The sequence below is a fragment of the Phodopus roborovskii genome, unplaced genomic scaffold (assembly GCF_943737965.1).
Source record: "Phodopus roborovskii unplaced genomic scaffold, PHOROB, whole genome shotgun sequence".
Classification (NCBI taxonomy): Eukaryota; Metazoa; Chordata; class Mammalia; order Rodentia; family Cricetidae; genus Phodopus; species Phodopus roborovskii.
Window position 1 is genome coordinate 3,036,509 of NW_026126567.1, and position 21,518 is coordinate 3,058,026.

The following is a 21,518-nucleotide window of genomic DNA, read 5'->3' on the forward strand; positions in this document are numbered from 1 at the left end:
CTGGTAAGTCTAGAAGACATGTCTGGGGAGTGCTTGAGGGGCATGCCTTCTTCTCAGTAATGAAGAACAATGAACAAATGCTGAGCCCATTACTTCCTTTTGCTTCTATATTCTGTTGTTCAAGAGCCAGATACTTGAGACAGCAGGGGAGACAAAATTTACCAGGAGGGGGAAGACCTGAGGACCTTAAAACCACCAGCCAACAATGTGGACATGATTTGGAGCTGTGAACTGACACAGAAATGTGGTACAATTCCAGCATGCAAGATACTAATATGCATCATTACTAATGCCATTTCAAATAAGGCAAATTAATCTTCATGAACTCTAATGAAACTACTTGATAATTTAGCCTTTAGAAGAATTCAGGGAATTAGACGTGTGTAATGGCCTGGTAACCTCCATGCAATAGATATAAGATAAGGAAGATTTTCATAGGAGACAGTCAGAAAACCACTGGAAATTGAGCACAAACAGAAGTGAAGATTGAGAACAATGGATTCCCAAAAGACTCCTATATCTGAAAATACCACATAAAACTTTCCAAGATGCACGAAAGGCAACTACCTAAACTGGAGGCATCTCTTGAATGGCTTCCTCACCACTTGGAAATTTTGTAATCTCTGTTTAGGATGGCTTGGGGATCTAACTGGCAAAATCCTTGAAATCACTGAGGCAGGAAATGGGATTATGAAGTTCTACATTTCAGGTAGAGTTCAGAGAGTAATTCACTAAGAACAATAAACTGTAAGGATACCAACTAAAATGCCAGACAATATTCATACGTGGACACGTGATATCTGCCTATTCTGAACTGATATAAAGGAAATAAACAAGAAACTGCAGGCATTAAATATATTATGAAAAGTTCAAATTATGTCCCAAATAATTAATTACTATTAACCTGTGCTTCTCTCTCTCTCCTCTCTCTCTCTCTCTCTCTCTCTCTCTCTCTCTCTCTCTCTCTCTCTCTCTCTCTCTCTCTGTGTGTGTGTGTGTGTGTGTGTGTGTGTGTGTGTGTGTGTATAGACCAGAAGTTGACTAGGTATCTTCTTTAGTGAAACAATACCTTATTTTTTGAGAGAGGTTTGTTCATTGAACACAATGATCACACATTGGTTGTTGTGGCAGTTTGAATAAGAAATGCCCTCCATAGGCTCAAGGATTTAAACACTTAGTCCCCAGTTTGTGGCACTGTTAGGGAAGGCTGTGGAACCTTTGGAATGTGGAGCCTTGCTGAGGAAAACATGCCACTCTAAGAAGTATTTGATCATTCATAACCTTGCCCCATTTCTAGTTTTCCCCTCTGATTTATAAGTTTTATTTGTAATTTATGAACTTATAAGCTAGCTATTGAAAATGTGATCTCTCAGCTTCTCAATCCAGCATTGATCCTTCTGGCCATGCCACTATGGGCTGGTAGAAAATTTGAAGTTATTTATTGACCAAAGGACTTCAGAAAATGCTGTGTGGTGTGAAGCTGGTTCAAAAATCTATGAAAGATGTGGTAATGAAACAACAGAGAAAGGGAAAATGAATAAGGAGAACTGAAATGGATGTCTAAGTCAGATGAATTAAGTAAATAAAAGGCATTAAAAAAAAAACAAACAGAACCCGAGAACTATAGTCAATGGGTGCCTACTTTCTATTGAATATCCACTGCTGTATAAGCCCCAAACGGAGTGACTTACAGAATACAAACCCTATAGTTCTCCTCATATATAATGGGAGAGGTCTGAGATCTGCTTTCTATGTAGTGTTTGCAGGACACTGAATCATTAATCTTGTGGTTTCATTAACTCCAGGGCTTCTGAAATTTCTGTATTTTTACTAAATTAGTAAAGAGAGATAGATGATGGAGGATTGTGAAAGTTGTTGCTACTCTTGGTAACTTGATGAAGCAGCCATGGATGCAGAGCATGCCACTCCCACGAACTAACAGAAAAGGGTTCCTATACAACACTGTAAGGGAAGTGGGTGTTGACAACAAGTCGATGAACTAAGGAAGGAATAAATGTGAAGCCGGTGAACGGTGAACCTTTCTCTTAATACACTGAATGGGAGACAGGCAAAGTCACTTTTGTGGGCAGAAAGACAATGCCTTCGGGTATGGCAGAAGATCAATGTCTGTCGGAATTATGTAAGTGGTTTTTCCAGGATGCTTTTGCTGGTATGGAATTAAATCTCAGAGGAGAGGTCCTGTCGTACATGGAGTTGTAGACACAGTTAGATTTCTGCTATATGCAGATCATTCCAGAACCAAATGTCTCATGTTGTCTCATGTTAATATTTCACCAGGGATGTCCAACCCTCAGCGTGCAGATCACGTATGTTCTAAGATATCTCTGGATACAGCTCAGTGTTATATATCACGGTGTCAAAATTCGCACACCTTGCCTAGACTTCTTAATAATGTAACTCACACTCCCTGATTTTCTTTTCCTTCCTCGCTCATTGTTGTTTAAAACTGAGCTTCCAGCGGTGTTCCCTATGATCTCCACCAAATGTTCCCTTGCTATAATAGACATGAATCCAAGGTCACTGGCGGAGCTGTAAGACGGTGAGGGTAATGGGTGAGGCTTTCGTTTCAAACACTCTTTCCCTTCCTAGTATCTTCTGTTATTCTTCTTTAATCTCCTCCCCCATTTTTGTCTTCTGTTTCTATTTTATTCTTAACTGTGTCAGAGTCTCACATTGGTGTACCATATTTTAAGCACTTAAGTCTTTCAAAATAACTGAAATAAAAATTTTCCAGCTTATTTTTATCTAAAATTAGTGCATATCTAATAGAGTTTTATAATCTCCATCTCAGTAGTTTATTTCCAACAGAACTGAAAAATTTATATATGAAGGCAGACAAAATGAACAACATATTATGAAAATTAAGAGGTAGGAAGTTGATACATTGCTCTGTCTTTCTTACATTAAAATAGAAATAGTTTTTCATTGAAATTCCTGCTCGGTATATGTATTTATCATAAAAACCCAGAGGGAGATTTGATGGTTACATTTATATCCCTAAGCACAGGTAGGCTTTTTTTTATTATTTATTTTTTCTTCTCATTTCCTCCCTAGTCTATTGACAACAGAATTTCAGGACAAGCTTCTTTATAGTCATGACTTTTCCTTAACAGCCATGATCGCCTTAAGAAAAAAGTTGTGTGCATATAACAAATCGGCTTTCATACTGGGTCTGTGACAGTTCAGACAGGGGACAGGAAGGGGACTTGCATGGAGCTTGGAAAAGATTTTGATGAATTTCTCACTTTGTGAAATTAGAACCAAATCAGAGAAGTTGAGGAAGAAATGAGGCAATATAAGTGGACAACACATTCAGCACAAATGTCCAAACCACATTTAGATTACTGAAAAATCGCCATTCCTTTTCTCCCCTTGCAGTGCTTTCTAAGGGATGAGCCAAAAGACTACCATGATGGCAGTGTGCTTGTAATTCTGTGAATCTACAGCACAGTTCATAGCATGGTTTGTGTGTGTGTGTGTGTGTGTGTGTGTGTGTGTGTGTGTGTGTAGTAAAATGTGTTCAAACTGATCTTGCTGAATAGAATCCTTTAAAGAAAGCCCACATAATTTATTTCATATTGAGAGATTCAATTTTCCCCAGTTCTAAGAATAAAATGTATTCCAGTTTAGGTTCAGACAACCCTGCAGTTTTCTCTAGTGATTAATTTTGTCACAGTACTCAACTTGCCTAGTGTAAAGTCTTGGAACTCTTTCCTTTTGGCTATCTGGGCAGGTAAGAGAGGAAACAGCTGGAATCCCTTCTTTTCCTGTCCCATCTTTCAGTTCTCAGTTTGCTATTGCCTCAGTGGTCAACTGTCAATGTTTCCTTATTGCCTCTTGATCCCTGAATGATTAAGATCTGGAATTGCCCATTATGGCCCTCCGTGATTCAACTCAATCCAGCAATTCTCCATGGTCCCTTCAACTAAAAAATAACTGCTTCAATAAGACCAGTCTCATTACCCCACAATCCATTACACACCTACTTTGTTCTTTGAATTTGTTCACATGACTGAGTGCAGTGATGAGTCTCTAATTTATCTTCCTTTTCCTAATTATTTCAGAGTCTAAGCCCCCACATAACAGCTCTAACAATGTCACTCTGTTAAAAACACTAATGAATTTTATGTCTTCATATCTGTCTTCCAATTTCCAAGACTGTTTATAAAATTACACATTACAACTAATTATTTTATGTGTGAAATTATTGTTGTTAGTGGCAATATATGTCTAAATTATGTCTATACAATATATTTAATATTAAAATATAATTCACATCCTTACCTGTCAGGGGCAATACAATCATCATGAAGGCAGTTTTCCCAGGGCGAGGCTTATCCATTGCACTCCTGATGGACTGACTTCAGCGATTTCCCCAAATGTAGGAAACTCAACTGCATAATTTGTGGTAGTGGGGGACTTGTGTTCATGATCTCTCCTGAAAAAAAATTAATTTATATACAATTAATCCTGCCTATAGTTATATAGATATTTATAAACTTCTAAGTTAATGTATTTCTTTTCATATGTTATGACAATATTGGGACATGAAGAATCACGGCCATGGGGGACAGTGTAGGAGGTAGAGATACAGAGCTCAGCACCAAGTAGAGGGTCAGTAGGCAGTTCAGCTAATACACATGGTTAGCCTCCCCCAGTGGTCAGTTCAGCTAATACACATGGTTAGCCTCCCCCAGTAGGCAGTTCAGCTAATACACATGGTTAGCCTCCCCCAGTAGTCTGCTATCAGAGTCCTTGCATACTTGAAATATCATTAATGAATGCCCTTGACTTCTCTTCCAGGATAAGCTCACAATTCTGAAGTGTAACACAGAACAGGCTCCTGGCAACAGCTCTTAGAAGTGTACTCCAAGTGTTTGGGGGAAGCTGATGATAATTTAGCATTGAAATCTTCTGTTTCTTTAAGTCCCTGATTTCTATGCTTGATCAGGCACTTGTGAGAAGACATTGCTAATTTTGTAATCATTTCACAAGAGCAAGTGAATAGCTCTTAGTGGATTCTCGTAATCTTTTATGTACCTCTGTATCGTTTTCTATTCATGCTAAGGAAAGCAAACAGATGAAAGAATAATCTGCATCCAGGATTTACGGCATGCATATTATGAAAACCTCGGTCTTTACTGCAGCTTTTAATGCAAGGTGCTAACATGGAGCTTAGATATGTTAAGATCTTGCTTGACGGTCCAGAGCTCCCTAAAGGCACTGCTCTTACACCTTTCCGGGCCACTTCCTAGAAACATCCTGAGTACACCACACTCTCCACTCATCCTTCCTCCGACCCAAATCCCTGTCCTCTTGTGGAAGTCACTGTGCCATCTCTTTTAGGAAAGTCTAAAGTCACAAGCACATCGACTTGCTCTCCTGACTTCCAAATGAAGTCATTACTTCATTTAATCTTGCAGAGTTCCATATACATAGAATCTTCTGTAATCTTATCTCATTCCTCATCCTACTAAATCTCTTTGTCACAAGTCCCCCACCTACTTTTATGTCTTCCAACACGTGTGTGACCTACTATACTAATTAGGGTTACCAGCATGTGCTGGTAATTTCTTGAGGGGGGTAATGTACTATTGTATATATCACTAAGAACTTTGAGTGTCGTTCCCCCTGCGTTCTTAAACTGTTTTTAGCTGCTCTGCGAGCCGTAGGCCTTATGGAGAGTGGGTACAAGTACAGATGGTGGCTGTGTTTCAAAGGAGACTCGCCAAAGCCACTGAGAAGCTGAGAGATCAAATCATCAAAAGAGAAAAGTTCCAGGGTCTCTGCAGAATGTAAAAACTATGAGCACTCCAAAACGGACATGAGGAAGACTGGGAATGTTGTGGCTTTGTAGAATTAAATGGGCTTTTCTAAACAAAAGACATGCTGTTACCTGATCAGAATGAGCTCAGATGGACAGTGAGAGATTCTTCTCCTCATTGCTTTATTGTGTCCAAGTTATTCTCACATACACCTTAAAACACAGGTGAAGGGGCCCGAAATGAGCCTCTTACTTACAATTTTTTTTTTAATCCCAGGAGGTGAAAGAACCTGTCACAATAAAGCAGAAACTCAAAGGAAGGTTCATCCCATGAACACCGAAAGTTTCTAATTTCATTACCATATTACAAACTACCCCATCATTCTGAATGCTTAAAGTGGAATGTGTGTGTGTGTGTGTGTGTGTGTGTGTGTGTGTGTGTGTGTGTGTACACATGCGTGTGCATGCATGTCTGTCTGTCTGTGTCTGTAAGTAGTGATAAGTATCTTGCCGGGATAGTTTCTTCAGTGTTTTTCCAAACACTGTGAAAGTAATTTGGCTATTTCTTCTGTTTTGCAGATGGAAAATAAAAGCTAAGAAAACAATCAGATAATTCTCCCCAAATCACAATCTTGAATGGAGTTAAGAAATATACTAATATCAAAGGCTGGGTGTTAGTTAATATATTTAATGACGAATGATAACACTGAGCTATTCTGAACATTAAATCTGAAGTTCTATCTTGAGTAATATATAATCACATGTACATGCACACATATTTACCTTTTTAGGTTTATGCATTTTTAAATCAAGTCTGTACACATAAATATGGTTAGTACCCATCTGTTGCTCCATTGTTCATGCTTAGGAGGTGCATTTTCCTAAGTACATATTTCTAGTGTGTTTTGAAGAAAAGCTCAAATTGGTTCTTTGTTTGTAATTAATATTTACTTAGCAGGTAAATCACCTGGTTGAAATAGGCAAAAACATGGATGCCTCTTATTTTAAATTCAGACTCTGTTTGAAATGTTAGTAATATCTCAAATACTCTTAATTTCCTGGTAGAGACTTTGTTTGCATAATTCAGATTAAAACTTGGACTTTTGAGAAGGATGCCAGCATTCAACCTAAATAATCATTTGGATACTATAATGCCCCTGCTTTGCCTTTCTTTGTTTAGGGGGTCTGTATTATTCATGTGAAATCCCTGTTCAAGGATTTATCTAAATTGGCCGTGTTACAGTGAATGACAGCAGGGGGATTTGTTCAAAATTAGCTCATGTCTTCTGAGGCAGAGCAAATTATTCACAGTTCCTCTGAGACTACCTACTACAGTCTTCACCAGCATGGCAGAGAGGCTGTTCATAACCAGAGAAATGAACAAAATGGCCTGGTTGCAATAACTCATCCACCACTATTCCACCCCAAATCTCAACACAGGATTAGCCACGGCATGAGATGGTGCAATCTGAACACAGGGTCAGCCACAGCCTGAGATGATGCAATGCCTTTGCACTATTATAATGATCTTAGACTCTTGCAGCTTGTATGGAGACTCTACTTATCCCTCTTGAAGATCCACAATCCTTTTGGGTGCACCTATTGTTTTAAACAATTCTCACACTGTCTCCTTGTCATGTGTCCACCTGAACTGAGCATCACCGGGTTTTGTCTCCTTCAGTGAAAGGTCTTTTAAATTTTACTAGGCATGTTACATGGGAGAACTCCCTGTCACTTCTATAGAGCAAGGATTTCAGAGTAATTTATGAGAACTGAAGAGAAGTAGGTACGTTTATAATCGTAAAAGTTTGTGGCATTTCAGGGTTAATATTCTAAAAGAAGTGAGCAGACAATTGCACAACATTGTCACTGAAACAGGTCTGAAATGATTTCTGCTTTGTGTGTGTGTGTGTTGCATATGTGGCACACGTATGTTGACATGTGCATGCGAAAGTATTCAAATGTGTATTTGCACGTACACGCACATGTGTCCAAGTGTTGGATGTTTTCCTCAGTCACCCATCATATCATTTTTTTTTGTTTCTTTTGGCTAATTTCAGAATTCCATAAAGGTGATAATGTCTTTTTACCAAATCCCCTACTCCCTCCACTGAGCTCCTTCCATAACCTCCCCACTACTTTCCCTCCCACGTCACCTACTCCTTTTTAAACCCACAGACCCCGCTTACGGCTGCCCAAAAGTGCAAAGTACTATACATTGGAGTGTGAGCACCCTATCTCAGATGACATCACTGAAGAAAAAGAACCCATAGTTCTTAAGTAACAGCGGGGCTTTTTGAGGCCCTCCGTCCCTGTGGGGTTTTGGCTGGCTTGATTTTGTGTATTCCTTGTGCATGCAGTCACAGCTCTTATGGGTTGAATTGTGCAATGGCCTGCCGTGTCTTGAAGACACTTTCACTGCAGCCTTCAATTACCTCTTGCTTTTATAATCGTTCTTTCCCCCTTTCCACAGTGATACCGGGGCTTTGTTACTGTGGGAATGTGATATAAATGACCCATTTAGGATTGGACAGTGCCTTGTTTCTTACTCTCTGCTCATTGACAATTTGGTGGCCATTGAATTAGTTAGCAACCACTTTAATAGAAACTTCTCTGATAAGGGTTGAGAGTTTCATTGATGTATAGGTAAGTAAGTGTGTGTCTCTTACTGTATGTAGCTAGAACTCATTTACTCAGGTATGCAAACTGGCTCATAATATGCAGGCATCTGCTAGTCTCTACTTCCAAGTGTTATGGCTACATGTGTATCACTAGACTTTCTTTAACATGGAGAATGGGGATCTGTGCTTAGGTACTCACACTTGTGTAGCAGTGTCCTGGTTAACTGAGCTACCCACCAGAGCTTTGCTATGATCGCTGAAACCAACACAGGGTAAAATGTTATATATGCAAGTTCTCTCCTTTGAAATCCATGATTATGCATAAATTGAGATATGCTTAGTGGTGCGTCAGTAAATGAAATGTTTCAACTCAAAAAGAAAGCATATTGGAGTTGGGGGATATAGTAAGGTAGTTTTTGAAAAAGTCTGGCAAAGTGACTTCCATTGCTACTTCATAGTTTTTCCCTTTACAACAGTAATTTATGAGATTCTGTAAGATGCGAATACTTGGACAACATGGACTTCTTGTAGCTATTCATGAGCATTGATGGGAGAATCCCAGTGAATTAGCTGTCCTTGAGTCACTCCTGATTCTGTAAATAACTCCAACAAGTGTGGTGGTGCACTAAGCAGGACTTTCATGAAATCTTTCCATTTACCTGTTGTGGAAGAACAAACGAACAAACATTTCTTTTTCTTTACCCCGCATCCCCCCAGTACACCAATCTGACTAAGGCTGCAGCACATCCTGATCACCTGTTTGCAAGTTTGTTTGCTTTCTGGGTATTTTTCTTGGTTCATGACTTTTGCTGAAGTTTAACTTTTATCTTCCTATGTTTACATCATCCATTTTCCATTTTGAATACAAATCCTTTATCAAATATATATTGTTAAGGATCTTCTTGCCAGGTTGACTTGTCATTTCATCCTCTTAGCAGTATTTCTTATAGGTTAGAACTTTTAAAATCTTGACAATACCCCCCCCTGCTATTTTGCATGTTTTTCTGCATCATGTTTTCTATTGTTATACCCTAAAATCCCATTTTCAAACTCATAGTCATCAAGGCTCTTCCCCTGTTATCTTCTATAGTTTGACACTTCGATCTAGATTCAACTTTGGCACATTTTCTGCCAGATTTGATTTCTGTTTCTTGTTTTGTATTGTGACATGTGATTCCCCACCATGATTCACTGTAATGTACAACTTTCTCCATTGCATCTTCTTTGGAAACGATCGTTTGATTTGTTACAATATTACAAAATCACAATTATCTTTAACTTTCCCCTAATTGATTCAGCTCTGTATATCTTAGTCTGTCAACTTTCTATTGCCCTATCTTGAAGTTTTTACTATGTCATTTTCCTGCCCATAGCAATGGTGTTCACTTTTAATATCTAATGGGAACTTCTCAGAGCCTCCATTTCTACCTACATGACTATTTTTTCAGTACTTTCTGTATGCTTCTTTCCTTTTGAACTGCTAGAAGATTCTTCATAGTCATTTCAAATTCTCAGTATGATAATTCCCAAATCTATGTGTCTAGTTTGTTGCTCATTTTGCCTCTTCAGATTATGTGTTTTGCCTTGAAGCTTGTCTTGGAACAGTTTCTAGAATCCAAACATGATGAATTGAGTAATAGTCATGGAGATAATTAGATTTTAGTGTAAGACTCATTTTAATCTATCCTGGATTTGGCTGTGTTTAATGTTGTCTTTAGCTATACGTGCCAGTTTTCCGCTTCCTTCTCTTTTAGTTTTCTTCTTGCCACCCCACAAAGAGCACTCTTCTGTGCAGATCAACTATTGGTAGCTAAGCCAGCCTCCTTACAAACAGGATCCTAGGAACTTAGCTCATTTTCTCTCAGAAGTTGTCACACTTACTACATCTTAGTAGCAGTTACTGAACTAACATCTTCTGTACCAGACCTGTGGATATTGTTCTTCTGATTACCTTCCTTTCGAGGCTTAGTTTACTGGTTGTCTTTGGCACTTAATTCTTTGATATATCTAACAAAAATATCTGATTTTCACTTTTTTTTTTTTTGGTCTCCTTTTTTTGTTGGAGTACACAAGATATTATACTCCAGCCTTTTAACTGTTGGAGTTGAAATAAAATGACCCCTTGTTACATTTTCAGTACCTCTCTTACCCCTTCTCCCAACCTTCAATATTTCACTCACCGTTTAGCATTAATTGTGCTGTCATAACACATCCTTTTCTATCTAGTGTTTTGGCCATGACAAAAGTCCTAGGTCCTAATTAGGTCCTAAACCTCGTGAGACTTGGGTTTTGTTGACAATGATGACTATAAGAAAGAAATAAACAAGCTTTTCAGAGAAACAATGGTTCCATATAACATGAGAATGGTGAGTGATTATTTTGAATCGTCAAAGGTTTAGATAGAAGAGTCCGAGAAGAAGTACTTTCACTGATGTACTCCATGAGAACTAAGCACTAGGAACTATGGGTTGGCCTTAAAGAAAAGCCTTCATGAGAAATAAACATATGCAAAGAACACTAACGGTTCCCCATGATGAATGATTTTACAAACAAGCAAACATCAGTATGAATGAAAGGCGTCAAGAATAGGAGGGTGTGCCACGGCATTTATCTAGAGTCAAGAAAACACGTAGAGTAATCCAAACCTTGCAGGCCTTTCCATATTTAAAATGCTATTCTAAAGTAATCTATGCCATTGAAATCCAAGGACATGTGTATGCAGTGCTTATTTTCATGGACATAGAAAACTAACAACAGTAATTTTTAATTGCAGCTTTGATGTGAATTCAAAAGAAGTTGTTATACTGACATGGTTCTACATGTATAAAACCATTTCTAGGAGAAAGCATTTCAAAGCAGATTCTAAAGAAGAATAGGCAACCAATGATTGTTGGAAAAATGAAAGAATTGGCTTTTTCCAAGGATGAGCTCCCTTATGACTGCCCAATGCGGAATGGTCAGACTTGAGACTGTATACACACAAATGATAAAAATGAACTCAGAGGCTTATATTTATGTAAAACAACAATAAAGAAGGCTATCAGCTTGTGAGTGGGGAGAAATGGGAGGAGTTTGATGATGTGTAGCTGAGAGTAGCTACAGAAAGTAATGGGATGGAGGGAAGCAATCGTCTACTTCAATTAAAGACATGGAAAAAAGAGAGAGAGAGAGAAATGGAGTTTAGCTCAGAGTTACTGCAATCCTGGGTCAATGCAACGTCATTGAAGAGGTGTAAGGCGGGCTGAGATGGTCAACTATGCATTTCCTTGCCGGTAGAAGATTCAGAACATAGATTTGGTGGAATGGTGGTGAAATAGGGAATAGGACTTACAGGCTATTTTTAAGCTTTTATTTTGGTGTAGTAATTTGGAATCTTAATATAATCTAAAAGAACAGAATTTGCTAATGATTTGAATATAAAGCCTCACAGACTGAACAGGAGATGATTGGAATTAAGACATTATTGATTACAGTGTGACACATCATGGGTGACTCTGTCTTCTGAAATGCAACTTAGTGATAATAACTTTCAAGGTTTTTTTTTTTTTTTTTTTTTTTTTTTTTTTTTTTTACACACTGTGTTTGCATTCAGGTTTCATGGTATGAATAGCATAGAGTTATGGTAAACAGTGAATTTAATTTGGCTTGGAAAACAATCTTCAAAACAATCACATCATTCACTGAAGGTTTATATTTAGGAACATTTGGATGGATAACTGTTTACATAAGATAGAGGTTATCCTCTAAGAATTCTGGCTTGTCATCATATACAAAGCCTAGCATTTTTAAGTTATCCTGCAAAGATTGAAAACATCTATCTACAATCTGAGAATTGCCAAAATAAAATTCTTATTGAATTTTTTGCTTTTCTCATTCCTGTGACCAAATGTAGACAAGAAGCAACTTATATTGTGTCTTACAGGATAAGCATGGAAACTATCCATCATAATGGTGCACACATGGTCACAGGATCATGAAACGTCTGGACACATTGCATCTGATGTCAGGAAGCATAGTGGATGGAAGTGGGACCAGACTACAAAATCCAATGTCCAGCACCTGCGATCCACTTTTTCCATCAATGCCCTACAACTATGATTCACTTATTCTAGCAATGCCTAGACTTCTAAACCTTAAGTCACTGCCCACAATGGTCCATCAGCTGTGAACAAAGTCTGTATAGGCTTTATCCTCAGAATGATATTTCACATCCCAACCACAACACCTAATCCTTGCCCTCACATGTTCATGTCCAACTTACAAAGTTAATTGTATCTTAAAGTGGAACTCCAAAGATTTGGATCATTAGGCTGCATGGCCAGATGCTTTCTGAGTCTCAAGATGGTCTTAACTGTGAATTTGTAAAAGCAGTGCAGTGATAAAATTATAAACCAAGTTATATATCTCCAACACACGATGACACAGAATAGACATTCCAATTCCATAAACAATGGGGGAATACCAAGAAATACCAGGGCAAAGCTCTGCTAGAGCAAAACACAGCAGTGTAAAAACCAAGTCCTGTAGTGATGACACCATCTTGGTGCCAAGAAGCTGGGAAGCAACTCCTGAATCTCTGCTGGCTGGCTGAGTGGCATGTTTTGTTTCTTAGGGACAGCTCCACTTGGTGCAGGCAGCATTTCTGCATGGAACTCTCCAACACCCAGCAGACTCCATTACAATTTCATCCTTCTTTTTCCACAAAAAGCCTCTTGGCACCTTTTTCTAGAGAATGTGAATGTCACCATACATTTCCTGACCTAAGAATCCTTCTGAAAACTTGGTGCATGCCTTCATGAACCCTATATTCTTGCATGTTAGTTTTGCTGAAATGCAGTCTTACCTCATTTGATTACAACAGCAACAGCCTTTCTGTACTTTCAACACATGTCCAAGGGGTAGCTATTTCAAGGTAGCAAAATCCCTTCAGTGACATTGCCAGCAAGGCTTTCTCCTTTCAAATGAATTTATGTTACCATTAATGATGGTGTGGTTTTACCTTGGGGATATCTTTTCTGTTATTCCAGTCAAAAGCATAATTCTTCTCATTAATATACTAACCGCTAATAGCTTCTACTGCTTTTGCACATGCTCTGTCTGTACACCAAAACCCACCTACCCCCCACTTGCTCTATCTTGCTGTTAACCTGGATAAGAGTAAGGAGCAGTAGCCACCTAACAGTCTGAATGTCATCATATATTGAAATTTTCCCTGACAAAACATTAACCCATTGCTCTTTGATTCAACTGTATCAAATTTCTCACCAGGTTGGCACAAAATCACCCACATTCTTTGACAAAAAATAATAATAATAACAATACTAATAATATAATGAGTAGCCTTTCCGGCCATTCCCGGTAGTACCTGTTCCCTGGAATCTCATGAGCTGTAACTCCACTATGCATGTTTACCTTGGCAACTTGATCTCCAGACAGCTTTGCAGAGTGGTTCAATTACTTTCTCAAAGAGTGATTCTGCTGCAGACCAGCTTTTAATTACATTAACCACTGAATGGCATTTTACACTCAAACCATAAGAATCACTATTTAAATGATTTCACATTGATCAAATAAGGTTCAATTCATATATGAAAAAAATAAAAAACCAATCAGATCCTAGAAAGTGACTTCTCCTTACATAGTGATCAAAGCTTGGCCTTGCTCACAACGTTTTTATTGACTAGTATGTTATACTAATATTGATGGTGTATAGTTTGCCATTCTTTATCACCTGGGTATTGATTAACTATATACTCTTTTAGAGATTCTTCTGGTTGTTACTGAGACTCTCACTTAAAATGTTTAAAACAATTCCATCTTCCTTGAGTCACTCCTGTACCCTCTGGTAAGCATGGATATTTCCACATTTGAGAGTATAGAATTTCCTACATGTTTCTATTAGATCACGCTGCACGTGATACTGTAACCATCTCTGTCTTATGTGTCTTTCGTGCAGTTTTTGTGTTTTGAGATGGATGAGCCAAATTTGTAATGCATTCTCAATTATTTCATTTATCTGCTTTTTTGACCTTAATACCTACATGCTACAGTGCATATAATGAAGCTTCATCAATCACTATGAGGGGTCTTGTATCAAAAACTGTTAATTTTTATTGAATTTCATGTGCGTACATCAGCGCCTGCATATGTACATGTGTCATAAGTTAGCCTGGTGTCATTAGGGGCTAGGACTGTGTGCCAGTTTTACTGGGACTTGAGTACCAGGCAGTTTTACGACTCTTGCGGGTACTGGGAACTTAACCTGGGTCCTATGAAAGAGGAGTGAGTAAGTGTTTTTTAATTCCCGATCAATCTCTCTAGCCCTGTATCTGCAATTGTACAGTGGGGAGAATTGTTTTTTTCTTTATATCCATCTTCTTTAGGATTAGCTCAACAAGGGTCAAGTTGTCATCATTCTGCAGATTTTTAGAGCGCCCAAAACTCTGCAGAGCTTACACACTTTGTGGCCATTTCTCCACTTGACCAATATCTTACTTTAACCACTATTAATGGGGGGGGGCAAAGGGGAGATTACATCTCTAGCAAGAGAGAAACATCAAGAATAACTAAATTATGCTAACGTTTACTCTCATGTCTCTAAGCTATAAAGAGCTCCAATCAATATATTTTTTCCTATTCTTAGCTTGAGAAATTGCTCTTAATTTCAATACCTAATTTAGTTTCATCTCAAATTTTCATTAAAATGCTGCAGATTCTCTTCCTCTATTAATGCAAATAGTAAGCCTGATCTCAAAATTATCCCCACTAACACTTCCTTGCTGCCAGACATTCCTTTCAGCTATATAAATAGGCATTTTATAACAAATCATGTAATAGAAATATATGATTTACGTAGGCAGAACATGGTGTTTCATTACAATAACTTAGAAAAGTTTAGAACTTGAGTTCAAACCAGGGTAATTACTATGCCGTTGCCTTGTCTATCGTTCTACCACTGACTGTGGGATGAGATTGATCAGTCTTGGTTTTGTTTCCTTTCATGAAATTTGTAGTGGCCCATAAAATGGACATCATCAGCTCCCTCATAAAATGTGTTCCTTACACATCTGTTACATCTCCTACACTTGGGCATACATGCTCACACGGCCACTATAAACTCTAGTTTGCAGAGCAGAGTGAAGATTTATGTAATACCTTAAAACCTGTTTTACTTTATATATCCATGTGTGTGTGTGCATGTGAGAGACACTGTGACAGTGTGTGTGCACGCGTGTGTGTGCTCATGTTGTTTGTACTAAGTCCATACCAACTTTCCCAGAATGTTAAACATTGAAGTAAAAAGTAGTAGATATTTTACTGCATGGATGTTCCTCCAGAGAAAAAGATAATAACTTCGCAATTAAGTGTGAAAACTGCCTAAGTAAAAAGTTGAGCCAGTAAATCCCTAGGTGAGCCAGGAGTCACTGCAGAGAAAACTCAAGTCAGCTTTTCCCGAGAGATCAGAAAAGGTAGAAGGAAAGGAGGAAAGGAAGCAATGTTACCCTCATTGGCTCCAGTGTAAATTCCTAGTATGTACATAATGACTTCTACTCACGTATCTCTCTAATGACAGGGAATCTGCCTCCCAGTTCTGGCCTTCCTGATTTCAGACACACAATGAACAGACACCCAGACTGCGTCCTGTATAAGAGCAACAAGTATTCTTAAGTGCTTAGTTATCTCTCTGGCCCCAGAAAGACAGTCTTTAAAATCTGCAAAGCTTTACTTTCTACTCACTCTTTCTAAATGGGAATGCGATGTGCCCAAGTAGCCTCTTATTCCTGTCCTGATTCTTTCCCTACTATGACCACCTGTAAACTAGAATAAACCTTTCCTTTCCTCCTGATGTTGCTTCTTCTCAAGTATTTTATCACAAGAAGAAAAATATATAGGCCCAGACAGAGAATTCCTATTCCAGCTTATCTCGTGAGAATAAAAGTTAATACAATACTAATTAGTAAAATAAAACCCAGGCTTGTCTTGTACTTTTCGCACTTAATAAAGTGTGTTTTCTGTGTTAGCTCTTAGTATGTAGTACTCATCCAGTTCTCACCACAACATCGTGAAATAGAGTACATTTATTTGTAGATTATAAGGCAAGAAAAAGCAACCTCAGTCTCAAATTTTTAATCTGCACTTTCTGAATTAACACTGAATTTAAGGGGTGGAGAGAAGGCTAAAGTCAGGGGAAGAATAGGGGAGAGTAAGAAAAGAACTACCTTAATAGAGGGAGCCATTATAAGTTTAAAGAGAAATCTGGCACTAGGGAAATGTCCAGAGATGTATACTATGCCATCATACAGTCTTCATCTAGTAGCTGACACCCACAGCTAAACACTAGCCAAACTCCCGGAATCCAGTTGTATAGAGGGAGGAGTAATGAGCAAAGGGGTCAAGACCATGCTGGGAAAACTAACAGAAACAGCTGACCTGAACTAGGGGAAGCTCAGGGAATCCAGACTGATGGAATCAGTATGCAATGTGGGTGCCAGTTAAGAGGCCTGGGCAGTCTATGGGGCCACTGGTAATGGAACAGAATTCATACCTAGTGTATGAATGGATATTGGGAGCGCATTCCCCATAGAGCAATACTCTCTAAGCCTAGATAGACAGGGGAGGAAATAGGTCCTGCTCCAAATGATGTGACAGACTTTGATGATTCCCCCATAGAAGGCCTCACCCACCCTTTCTATGGAGCAGAAGAGGGATGGGATAGGGTTCTGTGGGGGCATGGGCAAATTGTGGGGAGAGGGAACTGGGATTGATATATAAAATAAGATTGTTTCTAGTTTAAATTAAAAAAGGAAAACAGAATTTTTTACATGTTGTAAGAGTAATATTTTAGTTATGTATGGGGTAAATGTATAAATGACAGACACATGATAGGGAGGTAGTATGAGAGCGTGAAGATGCTTAATGTCCCTTTGTTATTTTGCTAGGAGTTTGGTGACTCTTATTCTTTGAAGGCTGGTTATGATGTTTGACAATAATAGTTATGGTGTCCTGGAAAGGCCTAGAATTTCCACACCGTTGGGAGTTTAATTTTGGCACTTCAATACTTTTACAATGATATCTGCAGTCAAGACTGTTAATAACTAGTTTGAAAGTCCTCCATTCTTTCTTACAGAAGAAAGAAGATGCCAAAGGCTTTCATGTTTTCATTTTTATAAAGCTTTTTCTTACAGTTTGTTTTAAATTTTAGCAGACTTTCTTTGGGATCATCGGGGGTTTTCAGCAATGAGACCATAAGATACATAATATTTATTAAAAATATCTACTTTTACTGTTGTAATGTTATGGCATTTTACTCCTTTTACTTATTTTATTTTTAAACCTTTTTGAGGGGCCAACCTCTCAGCTCTCAAGAAAATCACACATGGAGGTTTATTCTTAGATTTGAATACTTGGCCTTAGCTTGATTTGTTTCTACCAGTGTTTTTTTTTTTTTTTTTTTTTTTTTTTTGTTATTATTATTTTGTCTTATTTTACATATCAATCCCAGTTCTCTCTCCCTCCCTTCTTTCCTCCCCCTCCCTCCCATGCCCCTGACATCCCCTCCCACTGACCCCCCCCCCACTCCATAGGGAGGGTGATACCTTCCAGGAGGGATCAATAAAATCTGTCAAGTCATGTGGAGTAGGGACTAGGCCCTCCCTCCTGCCTCTAGGCTGAGGGACACACACACACTTATTTTCCAGAGGGACTTAAGCATGTATAATTGTGATGCTGACTGAACAGTCTTTGTCTGTCAGCAGTTTTTCTAAACTTCATATGCACAGGCAGGAAACTCATAACAGGGTCAGGGTATTTCTTCATCATTCTTCAGTCATTAGCTTCCTGTAGTTATTTTTTTATAGGGGTAGGAGGGAGTGATGGAGGGCATGGGGGGGAGCAGAGGAAGGGGCATGGAAGAGTTGTAGGGGGAGCAGGAAAGGGGAAGAGATGTTATATTTTAATTAGAAGAAAACAAGTGATATCAGGAGGTTTTGTGATAGTTGTTCTTATTGTTTACAGGTAGGCAAGAAAGGAATAACAGGAGTTGGAGGGGACACTTTGAGAATAAATTGTACCACATTTGTACAGACTAAAACACACGTATTTTCTTCTTGTTTCTGATTTGGATATATAGTTTTCCTGCAGAAAGAAGGATTATGTCATGGTGTCACTTAAACAAAGCTCTGCCGGTTGAAAAGTTGAAGATGCCGGAGAAGGCAACACCAAATGTTGCTCCATGATAATGAGGATGGACACAAAGGTTTGTGCAAGTCTCTCCCATTATCCAATGTAACTCTAAAGGATGTATCATAATATTAACACTCAGTCCTTTAACACGAGGGACACAAGTTCAAAACCCTCATACAGACCCTTTTTCAGTGACTGTTATTTGGTTGTTAGAAATTTCCGAGGTCTTTACCTTAGCAAACACGTCCTATGACCTGCACATATATGGTATGACAGATGTGTGTCCTTATTTCGTGAATGTGCATGCGTACATATTGACTGCGATGGTTAGTATTAGCTATAGTATTCATAAAACCTATAACTACCTGGGAGATTGGCTTCTGTGCATGTCCATGGAGGGTTATGTTAATTGAAATAAGGAGACCTCTCGTAACTCTGAGCAGGATCATTACTAGGGCAATCAACCATGGCCCGTGTAAAGTGGAGGAAGTCGGCTTAGCACTTGCTTGCTCTCGTTTCTCTCTGCTTCCTGGTTGTGGGTATGATGTGATTATCTGCTTCACGTTCTTGCTGCTCTCACTTCCCTGCCATGATGGACTGTACCTTGCACTCTGAACCAGAATAAATCCTGTCTCTATTAAATTGTGTACGCCAGGGCATGCATTACGGCAGAGAATTTATTACAAAAGAAACTAAGAATGGCAGGCACACATACATCAAAGACGTGTACATATTCAAAGATGAAAAATAACATTAAATCAATGTTACCTTCCTTCCCCCATAAAGCCATTGTGCTATCATCTCTAAGCTCTGCCTTCATCTCTTCCATCTGAATCAGCCTGGATTATCTCTGTGATCCCAGTAGTAACATTTTGAGACAAGTTACAAAAACTAATTGCAGGTTATTTGATAACTGACCACAGGAAGATATGTTTGTGTTTGGAGAGGGGCAAGTGAGTTGGTGAAATGCTGCCTTTTCTAACACTTGAGCACCCATTTGATCCTCAGTTTGCATTGCAGAATGGATGCTGGCAGTTGAACTGGAAATTTTATTGAGTGGTCCTCTTCTGTCAGTAGGGACAGGGAGCCATTCCAATACAAACAGCAGTGAATGTTGTAACTCATGACCTAGGTTGTAGAGAGCTATCACACAGAAATCAATCAGTCCCTGGTGGACTGCACAGAGACATCGCTTGCTTCTGTTATTCACTGGCAGCGTACCTGGAAAAGACACACTAGCTCTCTCAGCCTGCCTCAAGTTGATATAAAGAGGGCTAGGGGTATGGTTCAGTAGAAGAGCTGGTGTCTAGAACGTTCCTAGGTCGTGTAAGATCCCATGCTCATTCCTAGGACCAAAATAAAAAGTTACTATCATGAGTGCTACATAAGAAAGTATGGGTGGTACATATATAGCTATTCATATTCTAAGCTGCATGCTCCATGAATGGCAACATATCCTCATTTATATAGTGTCTTCAATGGGGATTTTATAAAGTCATTTATCCCCTTTCCTAAAGCTATCCTAAATAATGAGAGTAATTAAAGACGAGTTTCACTCGAAGCATGCTTATTATAGAAAGCTATGGCTTTTTTGTTTTGTTTTGTTTGCACCGACACTCTGAAAATATAATGGAGCAAGAGAAGTCCATGCTCTCTTACTTACATTTGCTATGACTAAGTTCAAAGGCAGAGGTGACAGAGACGGGGAGTGTCTAAAACATAAACTCTGAATACACAGTAGGTGCTGAAGAAGTTACACAGAAGAAAGAGTTGAAGAAGGCAGGTGTGGGACCCAGGTCCCAGGGATGGAAGCCCTGTGGAAAGGATGCTAGGAGAAAATCAATTCTACCCAGTGGATTACTTTCACTTCCTGGGGGGGGGGTTGTTTAACCTGGGACTGATATATCTATGCAGAGATCAGGCTCAAATATACATTCTACTCTGCTCTACTTTCATTTTTCTTCTTCACAATTTCATGGACAGAATATGTGTTATCTCAAGTGTTGGAAGGGCTATCTTACATGTAGAGGGGAAAACAGGGATTAAAGGTGCTTTTGTAAAGAGTTACCTGGAGTACAGCCATGAACGCCTCACAATGACTGCTCATCATCAACGAGCCACTTACACAATGACATTCCTATGAGGTGGAGCAGTCTGGGGATGTCCTAGCCCGCTGTTTAAATGCACACTATGTTATCACCCAGAGTCCCTTCCCACAGAATGTACTCCTATGGGTAAATGAATGCATTGAAGCTAAAGAAGAGGAGCACACGACTCTACAGGCCATAATTCTACATCCAGTGTAACTAGCCTCGAGTAGTGAATAAGAAAAATGACCATATAAGACAAACAAAAGCTAAAACACTTATGGTCAGCAGATCTTTCCTGCAAAGTGATGAAAGAAAATTCTTCCAGGGGGGAAAAAGGCAAATGTTGAACACAGAAAACTTCAATGAGAACAAGGAGACCATTGTCTAAGGAAAATAATGAAGGTTATTTATTATGTTGATAGTTACTTTGTATTACTTCCGTTTAGTGTCAGTTACTTTTCTGTTGCTACAATAAAACACCATGTCCAGGAGAAATCCATGGACTACTGGGCTTGTTCAGACTTTTGGTTCCAGAGGGTTGAGTTCATGATAATGGGGAAACATGACAAGAATTACAGCCAAGGCAGTAAGGGCAGAAAGATGAGGGGTCACATTCTCAACTACAAGCACACTGCACTGAGCAAATGAACTGGAAATGAGGGAGGCTCTGAGCTCTCACCCCACCCCCCAGTGGCTGCTACCTCCAGTGTGGATGGACCTCCTAAAGTTTTCCAACTGTGCTACCAACTGGGGACAGTGTTCAAATACCAGAGCCTCTACGGGGCATTTCTCATTAACATCTCCACGGTGTTTTATTAGTTTCTCCTGGAGAAGGGGACA

General features: G+C 39.0%; 1 non-coding gene across 1 annotated transcript; it reads left to right on the forward strand.

The window, feature by feature from the left end:
- The first annotated feature begins 4,297 nt into the window (after window positions 1–4,297).
- On the forward strand, window positions 4,298–4,460 carry LOC127235457 (U1 spliceosomal RNA). The gene has a single exon (XR_007835717.1). It is a non-coding gene; the product is annotated as a U1 spliceosomal RNA (small nuclear RNA).
- The last annotated feature ends 17,058 nt before the right edge of the window (window positions 4,461–21,518 follow it).